At 50.9% G+C, this 13887-nt stretch overlaps 1 long non-coding RNA gene across 2 annotated transcripts in view; it reads left to right on the top strand.

The window, feature by feature from the left end:
• The window catches only part of LOC121669260, a 51343-nt gene that overhangs the window by 8708 nt on the left and 28748 nt on the right, over positions 1-13887 (top strand). The window contains exons 2-4 of one of the 2 annotated variants that reach the window (XR_006017678.1): positions 4961-5163; positions 6498-6628; positions 12477-12570. This is a non-coding gene — a long non-coding RNA (uncharacterized LOC121669260). Of the gene's footprint in view, positions 1-1762; positions 5164-6497; positions 6629-12476; positions 12571-13887 lie in introns of those variants that run through there. The other variant, XR_006017677.1, reaches the window with a different exon arrangement.

Genomic DNA, 13887 nt, shown 5'->3' on the forward strand with positions numbered 1-13887 from the left:
TGCGGAGCTGTCAGAGCTTTCCTTGCGAGGGATCACAAGCGTGAAGCTGGAAGCTGCTCCCAGTGACCCCTGGCTCCTCCCTGGCTCAGTGACAGTCACACAGCAGAGAGGATTGCTTACTGTGGACCCCAGTGAGGGGGACAGCCACTGCTTCAGCACAGATTTCTTTCTGACAGATGCGTTAGGGATATTGTGGGGGATGCGAAGATTTAACTGCTTACAGGCCGAAAAAGTGGAGAGAGGAACAAAGAAAAGGCATCTCTGGGTTGTCTTTTTACCTCCAGGGGTTTAGGCAGTAGAAATAAGAGTATCTGGGTGGGACTTCCCTCCCAGGGACATCCCATGGCACTGTGGCTCAGGTGTACACCCCAGAGTATCCTCCTTTCCATAGAAAAAGGCTTTTGTGGTTCAGGGGTACCACAGCAGCCAGTCTGCCTTTTCAATGGCGTGAAAATCCTTGTGTGCCAGTTCCTGGGTAAGTTCATCCCCAGTGCCTAGGTCACCACTTCTGCTTGGAAACCCTAACCATGACCCTCACCCTTCACTGAAAACAGCCAGAGACAGTGGATGTCCTTGCTGGTTGCATCCCTCACCACCAGCTGTCCAGGATTTTGGGAAGGAATGAGCTTTGTTTACCAAGGCAGAGTAACCCTGTGTGGGAGTATGGGAGTTCTTGTCCCCTCAGCTCAGTTCCTCTGGAGTCCACAGCAACATTAATCACACCCTGACCAGCTGCTGGAGGGTTTGTTTTAAATCTCCCCAGACAGCTCTGGCTCTGCAGAGAGTTCATTAAACATGAGCACTTTCTGTCCTGAGAGAGAATTAAATGAGTTAACACATCCTAACGAGGAACTTAAGTGCTGGGTAATGGCAATAACAGTGAGCACTGTGGGGTTGGATGCACGGATGGGGCGCAGGGGACTCGTTGGGAAGTGCCCAGACATCTGGCTTGGGCTGGGAAGTGTCCCTGGAATGGGGATGATGTACTGAAGAGCTGCACTGGGGTGGCCCTTCTGGGAGAGAAATCATGGAATCACAGCATAAGGGAAGTGTTGGAGGGGACTTTGAAGATCATTTAATTCCAAGCCCGTGCCTATGGGCAGGGACACCTCCCACTGTCCCAGGCTGCTCCAAGCCCCAATGTCCAGCCTGGCCTTGGACACTGCCAGGGATCCAGGGGCAGCCACAGCTGCTCTGGGCACTCTGTGCCAGGGCCTGCCCACCCTCCCAGGGAGCAATTCCTTCCCAGTATCCCATCTAGCCCTGCCCTCTGGCAGTTAAAAGCCCTGGGATCCCACATCCAAAGGCAATTTGCTGCACAACGTAGTGTGACAGGCACTCGGGTGCAGGAGTTAAACAGGTTTGCTGTGTGCTGCTGATGGAAAATGTGGGGAAGGAGGAAGGTGGGCAAAGGGAAAGACAAGGCAGGTGGCCAGAGACCGGAAATGCAGGCTGGAAAAGTCAAAGGACACGGTGAGATTATGGATGGCCATGGAAACAGGATTGTCCCCTCAGAAGGCAATGGACACTTGAGATACTTTGATGTTATTTTGCTCCTGTACTTAATCTAAAGTTAACAAAGCTTAGCAAGGAAGATGCTGGGCTTTGGAGGAGCTGCTGCTATAGCCCTGACAGCAACAGGGGAACTGGAGCTATGGCCCCCAAACTGGGGGCTGTGGGGGGAATGGGGGCTGAGGGTGTGAGGGGAATGGGGCTGAGTGAGGGAGGGAATGGGGCTGAGAGGGTGAGGGAATAGGCCTGAGGGAGTGCAACTTTTGCCCCTTGGTCATATGGTCAGCCTCAAATGGCAACTCTCAATTAGTTAATTGGCTTTCCAAGTTGTAAAGTGGCCCCTTGAAGTTAAAATCCCCATCCAGGGAGGGTTTCCCCCTAGTTCCCCTCCCTCTTGATGGGATCCAGGGAATGAAGCTCAGGGTTTGGGTGTGATCAGTCCTTCCGTCTGCTTTGCAGAACAGCAGAACAGCACCGTTGTGTGAGAGGGTTGTTACTCTTGGTTTAGCAGTAAAGTGGCACTGAAAAAAAAAATCCAGTGAAAAGAGGCCTTAGAATGGTGATTTCTTATTTTCTGATGTCTCTATATCCGGGAGCTGATAAATATTCACATTTCCCTTGGTAAAAGGGAAAGAACTGTAAAGGGAAGTGGATCTGCTTTGAGGTGGAGTACAGATCTCAATAAATTCTAATCAGCTGCTCAGGAATGGACACAGGGGAGTGGGGAATTGGTAGATAAAGCATCAGCTGTTAAAGGAAGCACTGAGCAGCTCCTCCTGGCTGGATAAATCAGGGAGCCCTCTCTATTCACATGTAACCAAGGAAGGTGAATTCATGAGGCCTGGAGTTGTGTGCTCATGTCGAATGAAGCTTGGATTTATGGCCTGGAAGATTACATTGATATGTACCTGTGGTGGAAAAGTCTTGGTTTCATTTTGAGCCCTGCTCTTCCCTGCCAGCTAGGCACTTAGTCAAGGAAATAAAAAAGAAAAGAGGCTGCTGGGACAGAAATTCTCATTTTCCTTCAGGACAGCCCAAATAATAAATCCGCAACCAATTAAACCTCCCACTCATCCCCGCTCCACAAACCACAGCCTCCTGGAAAGCTCACGGCCCCAGCTGAGATGAAGCTCCTCATTCCTCTCACTGCACAGGTGAAGCTGTTGCTCCTAAGGGAGCCATTTTCCTGGGTTTTGGTGGTTTTATTCCGGGCATTTACCTGTTCCAGTTGTACCACCTCTTGTTTCTGGCCCGTGTCTGCTCTGGTTCACCTTTACAAGGCTGCCAGCAAGCACTCGGGAGTATTCACACATACGTGCTTGCAAGCATCGATTAGTTTGATCACCCTTGCAATCATTATTCTTGCAAGGACCAGAAGCCTGGTTTGTTTAGTTTTTAAATGTCAGAAGCAGTGGAGTTTGCAAACAGAGAGGGAAAGGGTGATAGAAATGACCCATTCTGATGTTAAAGCAGGAACTCGAAGTAAATTTAGAGACTTGCGGGTTCAGAGAAAGGGTTGTGGGTGAGAAAAGGACAAGAGAGAGGAGAAATGGGGGTAATATCTCAGAGAGACATGGAGAAACTTTCCTGCAATACAGAGCTGGGTCTGCCAGTAAATCCCCTGGCACATCCAGAAGGATCTTTATGCTCCTTGCACTTAACGAGGGATTTTCCTGTTAACAAGTCCTCACCAAGTCTGCACCCAGGGGACAGCAGTGCTCTGCCCCTGGGCAATGGCAAGGTGCCAAAAAGTGTCAGAAGGGCTCCAAAAGCATCGAGGGACTGAGCTGAAACCTCTGTGCCAGATGGGACTGTGGCTCCAAGGTCAGGGGTGAGGAATTCGTTGCACCCCAAAAGTCCCCAGGGCTTGTTTCCACAGGCAGGACCGAAAGGAAGGGATCCAGCCCTCAGAAAATTGAAATTAAGCTTGTAGACTCTTCCGTTCTCATTTTTTTGGAAAGCTTTTCTCTCCCAATCTTTAATCAAATGTTTCTTCAGCTTTTTATATAGTTCCTATCAGAAAGCCCATCTGTGAACAAAATTCCCCTCATTTCCAGCTTAATATTTTTTTCTGCGAGTGGCAGAATGTTCTTGTCTGAAAAATGTTTAATAAATTTCCCTCTGTCTCTTGCTTTTATTAGCTGTGCTCTCCTATTCCTGATGATGCTCTCTGCCATTCCCATGTTCCAGAGCCCACTGAATTATTCAACCCATTTATTTCTGACTTTGGGTATTGTTCTGATCTGCCAGCATGTGCCAGTTAGATGGGAATGGGGAAGTGTTCTTCCTCCAGGGGGGAATCGAAACCCTACAGTCAGAGAAATCTTATCCTGCACTTGGGGACTTGCCTGGCATGGGATGCTTGTGGGAACAGGCACATTTAATGGTCTTCTGTACGGGAAAAATCTCCTCCAGGACATCTTTTCCAGCCCTGGGGCCAGCAGCGGAAGGAGGTGGAGCTGCTGGAGCAACCTGGGATAGTGGAAGGTATCCCAGGGGCAGGGGGTGGGAATGAAATGAGCTTTAAGGTCTTTTTCAACCAAAACCCTTCTGTGACTCCACGAACTCTGACTTGTGCTGTGGAGAAATCCATCCTGGCCCAACTCTGCCTAAATGCTGTGTTGTACCTGCTCCGAAACTGCACCAGACTGTCATCCAAGGACTGGGCTGGGAAGTGTGGGGGTGTTGCCTGGGAAGGGAGAGCTGCCCACATGCAGGAAAATTGTATTTTCACACACTGCCTTTCTGACATTCATTTGCCAGAAAAGAAATATTCCTCCAGGCATGAAACAAATCGGTCCTATTTCTGTCCCCACCACCTTTAAAGCTGCCTAAAGGCTATGCTTTATTGGAGAAAAGGGCTTTATTATTTTGCAAAGCAGGGCTTTGGGGAGCAGATCATTATCAGAATTTAAGAGCTGGATGGAGACTTAGCCACTGCTAAAAGTCTGGTGTTAAATGGGCTCCTGTTTACTGATATTTGTACTCTGCACTTGCTGGAAAAAAAAGAAGAAAAGACCTTGATTTCACAAAGGATATCAGGGCGAAATAGGAAGCCATCAACAGGATTTTTAGCTGCGTGTTCCTTTTGATTACCCAGCCTTGCCCTGAACTGCCATTACTGCCAAAGCACCATGAGCTGTCCCTCCATGGTTTAAGCCCCTTTATTGTCTATCCCTGCTCTCCATTCCACTGCTTCTCCAGCATGGAAAGCCGGGCTCAGCTTGGCCTGGAAGGTGGCAGGCCTTTCCTGGGGGACATCCTTGGAGTTTTCTCCCAATTTTTCCCTCACTTTTCTGCGTGAACCTCAGTGCAGCCACATCCTTGTTCTCTCCTCACTCCTTTCTTGGGTGAGTCCAGAGCTGTGATGGATACTAAAGTCCTGAGAGCAGCTGGATTCCCAGGGATCTGTGGCCAACCACCAATAACCAAAACTTCCTCCTTGTAGCTCCACCAGGCTGAAGATGCTTCTCCATCCCCCTGTCCCTTGAAACAGCCCTGATGTCCATCCAGCGTTTGCACAGGATGGGGTCGGGTCCCCCGGGCTGCTCCTCAGCACTGCAACAGCAGAAATAACCAGAGACCAACTGGAAATCTGTGCACCAGCTCCTGCCAGGGCTGCAAGACTCAGTGCACTCATTAGGGATTCAGGTAGGTTATTTCTGAACCCGAGCAGCTTCTTGTGTTTGTGTGATGCAGCATTTGAGATAATAAATCCTCGGGGAACAGGGTTGTGCTGCAGAATGCACCAGTGAGTGCCCAGGCTGGGGCTGGAGCAGCAGAGCTTGAATTATCTGGGTTTTTCCTGTTATTTGCAGAATTCAGCCTCATGTTACCCTGGATGAGAGAGAAGCTCTTGCAGTCATAATTAAATGTCACATACATTTAACAGAGTATAAGTCTCTATTCCAAACTCCCTCTTCCATCTGGCTCCAGCACAGCTGAGATCAGGCTCTTCACAGCCTGGGAAATGATATTAGGGCAGTTTGTGTTTATCACAGCCATGACTGATGCCTGCAGTCAGCTTGTGATATAATGAAGGGAGTTCAGGCAGCACAATGGGGATGGATATTTAGAAGATGAAATAGGGCCTTGTGAGCCATTAAGTACCATAACATGACCACTGGGGAGTGTAAATAAGAAGTGGAACATAAGGGTGGCTGAGTCACCGTGGCAGAGAGTTACTCTCCACCCAAAAAAGCACCTGTCCCCTCCTGAGAGAGGAGAGCTGGGGTTGGATGACCCTGAACTGTGACCCCTCTCGGACCAGTGCCTCCCATCCTGCAAGCTCCCAAACAGCTGGAATGAGGGGGTCTTTCATTTCACAGAGTCACAGAATCACGGGTGGGTCAGGCCGAAGGGCCCACAGGGGCTCACCTGGTGCCACCTCCCTGCTCCAGCAGCGCCATCCCAGGGCACAGGATTGTGTCCAGAGGGTTCTGGAATATCTCCAGTGAGGGAGACTCCACAGCCTCTCTGGACAGCCTGTTCAGTGCCTGGTCACTGCACAGGACAGAAGCTCTCCCTCATGTTCAGGTGGAACTCACAGGGCTCAGGCCCTGCCCGTGGCTCTGGTGCCGCTGCTGGGCCCCGGAGCAGAGCCCGGGCCCTGCCCTGAGCCCTCCCTGCAGCCAGGGACAGCCAGGGCTGAGGGCCCCTCTCAGCTGGGGCTCCTCTCGAGGCTGAGCAGCCCCGGCTCCCTCAGCCTGTGCTGGGCACGGAGCTGCTCCAGGCCCTTCCTCAGCTGCGCAGCCTCCGCCGGCCCCGCGCCAGGAGCTCCCTGGCCCTGCTGTGCTCAGAGCCCAGAAGTGAGCACAACATCCTTGTTCAAAATGTGCGAGATCAGGTTTGCAATCAAGTTCAGCAGGGGCAGGTTTCTGACAGGAAATCACTGGGCTGTTGCTCACAGGTAGTGACAGAGCTCAGCTATCACAAAGAATTCTGCTGCCTACCTTCCCACATGCCAATTTGTGTCTTCATTTCAGCTGTGATTCCCCTCTTCGAGCTGACAGCAGCTCTCACCATCTGGAGAGAGGTGTGCTTCTCCCTGGCTGAGCCTTCCAGCGTGGAGCTGCCGGAGGAGCACGAGGAAACATCACAAACTGGGAAACATCAGGTGTTTGTTTCTCCACAGGCTGTTCTGGGATGCCTATAAATGAAAAGTGTGCTCCAAAGTGACCTGAGAGCAAAGGGATGCTAAATACTGGGATCATTCCAGGCCGGGGGATGAGCAGATTGAGAGCAGCCTTGCCAAGAAGGATTTGGGGGTGTTGGTGGGAGAAAAACTGGACGTGCTCTGTGGCCTGGGGTGATCCCCCAGCGTGGGCAGCAGGGGAGGGGGATTCTGCCCTTCTGCCTCTGTGCTCAGGCGAGACCCCACCTGCAGAGCTGCCCCAGCCCTGGGGCCAGCAGCACAAGGACCTGGAGCTGCTGGAGAGAGTCCAGAGGAGGCCCCAGAGCTGCTCCCAGGGCTGGAGCCCCTCTGCTCTGGAGCCAGGCTGGGAGAGCTGGGGGTGCTCACCTGGAGAGGAGAAGGCTCCAGGGAGAGCTCAGAGCCCCTTGCAGGGCCTAAAGGGGCTCCAGGAGAGCTGGAGAGGGACTGGGGACAAGGGCTGGAGGGACAGGACAAGGGGGATTGGCTTGGACGTCAGAGCTCATTCAACATGTGATGTTGATGTGAAATGGGCCATGGGCTCATTCAACAAGCGACATTTCACAGATATGTTTAATTTTGAAAAGTCATTGAAAAATCCCCAGAGCAAAGTGTTCTTGTAAAGTTGAAATGGAGCAGGCTCATTTTCTCTTTTGGGACTTCTGCTGGGAGTTTTAATTCAAGTATGTAATAATTGTTTAAAAAGTCCCAAACCAGACCAGTCCTCTTTAAATCACAAACAGAACAAGATCATTTGGCTTCCGGACTGATTTTTGGAGATTATCTTGAACAGGAAAAACCACAGCTATATAGAAATTCAGAGATGTTTTTGTCCTCATCTGGGGCTGGGTATGACCCATGGGCTGGAGGGAACTGAGTGATTTTCCAGCATCAGCCATGATTTCCATGGTGTGGATTGCTGCTTGATTCACTGCAGATGAGTGAATTATCAGTGAAATATCTGTGTTCTTCTGCCGTTATTAAAGGCATCAAACAAGCAACTGGCACTGCTGAACTACTTTGTCAGGGAGAAGAAAACCTCCTAGGGCAGGAATATCGACAGTTTGTAAACTCCGTCCTGACCTTTCTCCTTCGCATAAACTTGGGGGCTGAGTCAGGACAATAAATCTGCTGCATCTCCTACAGGAAGGGAAATGATTACTCATCTCTCCGTGATGAAAGGAACTTTATCCTGAAGCCTGGCTGGTTGGTGATTTGCAGACCTTCCATGGAATGGGAGGGGATTTATGCAGCAGTAACCTGGCCCTGCATGGGGATGCCGCTGTGGGGCACTTCTGTGTCTTCAGAAAGGCATCCAGATGTCTCTGCATTACTGCTGGCCGTGGAGGGGAGGAAAAGATGCAGGAAAAAAGATCTTGGCTAAGGTCTAGAAATCACAGATGGGCTACGGGTGAGGCATGGAAAGTGGAGAGCAAGGAATGGGAAGTGGAGAGCAAGGAAGGGATCAATCCAGAATAAGCAAACACAAGAGCAGACAAAGCGAAGAGAAGCAGGATCTCCATGGAGATTACCAATGCAGGTTAATGGAATAAAATATTTTTGCACTGTTTGGAAAGGTTCCTCCCAGGACCTTTGGAAGCAGCAGAAAACGGAAGATGTGCTCCCTCAGCCTGGCAGGGCTCGGGTTGGACATGAGGGCTCTTCCCAAGGAGCTCTTCCCACGCCTTCCTGGAGCAGAGAGGCAGAAGTGGGGTTAATTCCCTCCTTGACAGCAAGAACCAAGAGCTTATTTATGATGGGCAGCAGCTTAGTGGAGCCATGTTTGAGCAGCCCTATAAAGAGCAGAGTGGTTTGAAAGCCCTGAGTGAAAGCCAGTCAGGTTTTTATATTTTTTTTAAAGCCTCATCAAGCTCTAAGCGGAGTTTGGCTTTGGTGCATGGCAGATGGCTCAGGAGATGTTTCTCTGCTCTATACATAGTAATTTTTGACCTAAATCTACTTTTGCCTCTTCTACAGGAAGCATATGTATTTTTGCTGGTGTGGGAGATTTCCAGAGCAATTCCAGGATAGGTTTTCTGGGAAAGGAGTGGGGAAAGCCCACTGCCATCCCCTGGTAGGACAGCTACCCATCCCAGAGACCATGCCAGGTTCTCTGCAGTCAGAACCAACAGCTCTGCCCTCTTGAGGATATGAATGCAGCTGGGCCAAATCCATTGCACCACTGGGACCTCTTGTCTGCACCACCCCGAAGTTTTGGGAGCCATTCCTAGCTTGCAGGTCAAGGCTGTGGGAGCAACGTGGGCTTGGAATGCGGCTCATCAGAAGCAGAATCATGGAATGGTTTGGGGTAGAAGGGACCTTAAAGCCCATCCAGTGCCACCCCCTGCCAGGGGCAGGGACACCTTCCACTGTCCCAGGGTGCTCCAAGCCCCGTCCAACCTGGCCTGGGACAATTCCTGAAGTGAAGCTGCCTTGCCCCTGCGTGTCACGATGTAGGTGACAGGTGTGTCACGATGGGAGAGTGCCTCTGCTCTGGCTACGGAGGAGCTCGGAACAGCACCTGACAAAATGTCTGCTGAAAACCGAGATGTGTAAGAAGAGGGTGAATCTTCAGTGCGGCTGTATCCGAGATGAGGCAATCCAGGATCTCAGCAGGACCCTGAAGCCTATTAAAATATAATGCCTCTGGTCTGCCAGCACTGCCCTGGTACCTCCAGCGCTTTTTTTTCCAGCACTGGTTGCTCATCCACAGTGCCAGGAGGAGCCGTAGAGATGGGGCAGGATCAGAGGCGCAGATCTGTAGGGTTTGTTTGAACCACCGGTCCCCAAACCCCAGAGCAGGGGGTGTTGCAGGCTCACCTGCAGTGCTCGTGGCAGGAGCTGAGGAGCCCTGGCTCAGCCTCACCTGCTTTGCAGCGGGCAGCTCCTTGCTGTCCCTCCGCAGGGTTTCATCGCCCTGCTCTCCCCGGGGCTTAGGGAAGCGAGGAAGAGGAACTGGAGCCATCAGGGATGCTGTAACACAGGAATCCTGTCAGAGTGCTAATGCGGCTGCATTAGCGCTAATGGGCACCGCCACCAGCAGGCTCTCGGGAGGAGGGAGCATGCCGAGCGTTGAATTCCACTAATGCTTCCTTAATCCAACCAGTCTTTAAAAGAGTAATGAAAAGAGCTCCTGTTTACAAATAACCAGGGCAGAGCAGGGGATCGTGGCCATCTCTGGGCTTTCTTGCTCTTTACCCAGAGAGAGAACAGCCCCAGGCTGTGGGCTCTGCCTTGTATCCTGTTACCAAATCCCACCCTCGGCACCAGGAATCACAAGTGTGTCCTGTTAAATAACCAGGTTGCCTAAGCTTGGTCTGATGTACTGAAACAACATTTGCAAAGTGCAAATCCCGCTGTCGGTTACGTAACTGAATTATCCTTCCATATGCCAGACAGCAATTCTACAGTTAATTGATTTTAATCTAATCATTTGTAGCCAGTCACCAGTTTTAATCAAGCCTGCCCACCCCCAGCCCATCGTTTTGCATGAGCCATCTTTCCAGCAATTACTGGTTTTAATTATATGAAAGTCTGGTTATGTTTCATTAATTCTTGTCACATTACCACAGCCCTCCATTTCCACATCCAGAGTCCAGCCACCTCGGCATCATGATCCATTACAGCGGACAAACAGGAGCGTCCTCGCTCCAGCTTCATTAGATTTGGAATGCTAATCAGCAGGATTCAGAGGAGGCAAAACACGGGTACTCACCCATTCTCCTCTCCCTCCTCTGCTCTCCACAGCCTGGCTCCAGCACTGGGCACCTGCTTCTGGCCTGGGGGCATCCAAACCAGGGCAGAGGCCCAAATATCTCAAAATGCTCCATTTCGCTTGAGGAAAAGTACTCGGGACCTCCCAGGGGAGGAGGAATATCCCTCACTACTCCAATTCCAAGACTTACCACCAACATGAAATGCATCTTGGGGGTGGGCAAAGGGAAAGGCACAAATCCTCGAGGTTACCATGTGCAAACAGAGCGAGAGTCCCTGTGCAACGGGGTGGGTGCTCTCTCCAAATGGAGGGTGATGGAGAGCAGGGCCAGGGTGAGGAGGAGGAGGTGGAGGAAGGGTGGGAACTGACCTCCAGCAGCATTTGGGAAGGGAAATTGCATGTCATGCACCAGGCAGCACCTGCAAGAGCCTGGATTTGGTGTGAGGCTGGAGAAGTGACTGTAACTGGGATCAGTGGGATGTCCCTGGCTAACACTCAGGATGTGATCCGTGCCAGGGCAGGAGGCAGGAGGCATGAAATTCCCTCCCTTCAGCCCAGTTTGGCTGGCTCTGGAGGCTCAGAAATGGTGGCCCAACACAGGGGCCTTCCAACCTGAATCATTCCATGCTTCCGTGATGATTCCGTGGCCCAAGCTGAGTGGGCGGGTGTCCTCATCCTTAGGAAGAGATCGGTTTGGCAGGAAAACTGCGAGCAGAGCCGGATTTTTGAGCAAGTGTGAAGTTCAGAGGCTCATGGATATTTAGAGCTGTTGCTGGAGTGGAGATGTCTGCTCCAGCCTGAGCCCACATCCAGGGCCCAGCTTTAAAAGAGCTCAGTACCACTGGATTACTGAAATGGGATTCCCCCAAAAGCAGGTGCTGGATCCCAGCTGCACGAGCAGCCAGGGCATGTGCAGGAAACCCCTGCCTCTCCTTCCCTCCACATAGCTCCATATTCCCTCTGGGATTTCCAGCAGGGACACAGCCTCACCGGGCAGTGGTGTGGGGCAGGTGGATCCCCAGGGATCAGAGCTGTCCCTGCTCCCGTGGGGGATCCCCTTCCTGCCCCCATCACTGCCCCCAGGAGTCAGTGATGCTGAGATGGAGAACAGGCATCTTCCCCACACCTGGGCTTGAGGGATGAGCCAAGGAGGATTTTGCCTCTGGAAACACTCTACCTACAGGCTGACCATTGGTCTGGGTGAGTCACCCCAGCCATGGGCTCTGGCTTCTTCCCACTTCAACAAATACCTAATAAAAATGAAAAATTGCTTCATATCTAGTTGGACAGAACAGGAAGCCCTGCTATTTGCACCAGAAAGTGAATATTTCCTTTTCCTAGAGCGTCTTTGTTGGAATCCACTTGCTGCAGCCTGCCTGGAGCTGGTGTGGGGGAAGGAGATGCCAGGGAGTCTCACGGGATTGTCCCTGCATCCTTCCTGCCACCTTTCTGCTGCTGCTGGGGGCGTGTGGGCCTGGAAGAGCCCTGGCCATGGGGCTGGGGGGTTTCTGTCCTGTCCTGTGTTTCTCAGGACACCCTCTCACCCCAAGGAGGGACAGAAACCCCCCACACCCAAAAGAGGCCAGAAAAGGGAGCCAATCACTCCAAATAGGATGTCGAACATAAATAATGGATGACCAGTGGAATGGGCTAACGAGGCTTTTATAGACAGCTAATAAAGCAAGCAGGAAAAGCCTCGTTCTGTCTGAGGTAACGCTGCCAGCCTGAGCGAGTAATCTTGGCTCTGGGGACCACTTTGTGTTTAATCCTCCCTTTCCCCATCCAGGTCAGTTTTCTACAGGTATGAATTATTGAATCCAGCCAAATCTTCCCTGCACTCCTGCTAGCCATGGCCTCTGTGGCTGAGGCCTTGTGGTAACACTGGTAGGGCCCCAGCAGGAATGCTCGTGTGGGGGTTTGTGTGTTTTACCTGAGCTAAAATGATCTGTATGACCACTGGAATGGTATTACCACCTTTGCGCTGGGGATTGTGTAGATGATCCGATTTAGCACCTCTCCATGTAATAGGAGCATTTTTTACACATTTATTATGCTGTAGATAAACACTGCATTAATTATTAATTTATAATTTCTAAGGTTGTCTCTCAGAGGGAAAAATGGAGAGTCCTGAGTCGAGTGTTGACATTGGAGGCAGAATCTGAGCCAAGGAAGAGCTGGGGGATGGAGCAAGGTGAGGAGTACAGAGGCATTGTTCCCTCCCAGAGGGAGCTGTCCCCACATCCAAAGGAGAATGTCTGCCAAGCCCGGGAAGATTCTGGTGACCCAGAGAGGCTCCTCAGGATGGCTGGGAGTGACTCAGCCAGGGACAGATTGGGCAGGGCTTGGAACCTGCCCTGGTGGAGGTGTCCCTGCCCACAGCAGGGCGGAATGGGATGAGCTTCCAGGTCGCTCCCCAGCCAGCCCAGTCTGCGATGATTTCGTGGCTCTGTGCTCAGCCCTGTGTTGATTTTGGAGGGTCCTGCCCAGGGAGCTGCTGCAGGTGTGGTGGGCCCTGACCAGGTACACGGAACACCACGTGCAGGGCAGCAACTGCTGGGGCCCAGTGGCTTTGGGGGACGGGAGAGAAGCCACCAGTGTCCTCCCCCGACTTGGTGACTGTCCTGGGGCCACGTGAAGCCATTTTTAATGGGCACTGCCTGGAGCCGGTGAGCCTCTCCCGGCACAAGGATCCCACTGACCGCGTCCATCCCGGACCCTGTGGACAGGAGGGCAGAGCCCGTGAGGAGCAGCAGGGCCCAGAGCCGTGTCCAGGGGAGGCATGGGTGGACAGCAGAGGGCTCTCGAGCCCTCAGCAAGAGCAGGGCCCGCCGGGGGGATGCTCGGAGTCCTGCCCACTTGTCCCAGAAACTCCCCGAGGAATTAAACATCATTTGGAGATAAAGAGGGGAAGAAAGAGAAAAAGAAAGTTGAAAAGTAGAAAGGGCAAAAGAAAGAGAAAAAAGAAAAGAAAAGAAAAGAAAAAAGAAAAGAAAAGAAAAGAAAAGAAAAGAAAAGAAAAGAGAAAAGAAAAGAAAAGAAAAGAAAAGAAAAGAAAAGAAAAGAAAAGAAAAAAGAAAAGAAAAAAGAAAAGAAAAGAAAAGAAGAGAAAAGAAAAAGGAAAAGAAAAAGAAAAAAAAGAAAAGAGAAAAGAAAAAAGAAAAGAAAAGAGAAAAGAGATAAAAGAAAAGGGAAAGAAAAGAGAAAAGAAAAGGAAAGAGAAAAGGAAAGAAAAAAGGAAAAAAGAAAAAAGAAAAGAGATAAAAAGGAAAGGAAGAAAAAAATGTGAAGAGAAGGAAAAGAATAAAGAAAAAAGGAAAAGAAAAGAAAAAAAGAAGACGAGAAAAAGAAAAATATGAAGAAAAATAGGAAAGGATTAAAAAAGAAGAAAAAGAAAAGGAAAAAGAAAAGGAAGAAAAGAGAAAGCTCTGTTTTCCCGTGCAGAGAACCTGTCTGCAGGGAGCAGTGCTGTGGTGACGGACTGCTGGGTCCTTCCCTTCCCACCCCAGGG

The sequence above is a fragment of the Corvus kubaryi genome, unplaced genomic scaffold, assembly GCF_017639235.1.
Source record: "Corvus kubaryi isolate FWS band 111438036 unplaced genomic scaffold, C.kubaryi_AGA036_p1.0 37391, whole genome shotgun sequence".
NCBI classification, from domain to species: Eukaryota; Metazoa; Chordata; class Aves; order Passeriformes; family Corvidae; genus Corvus; species Corvus kubaryi.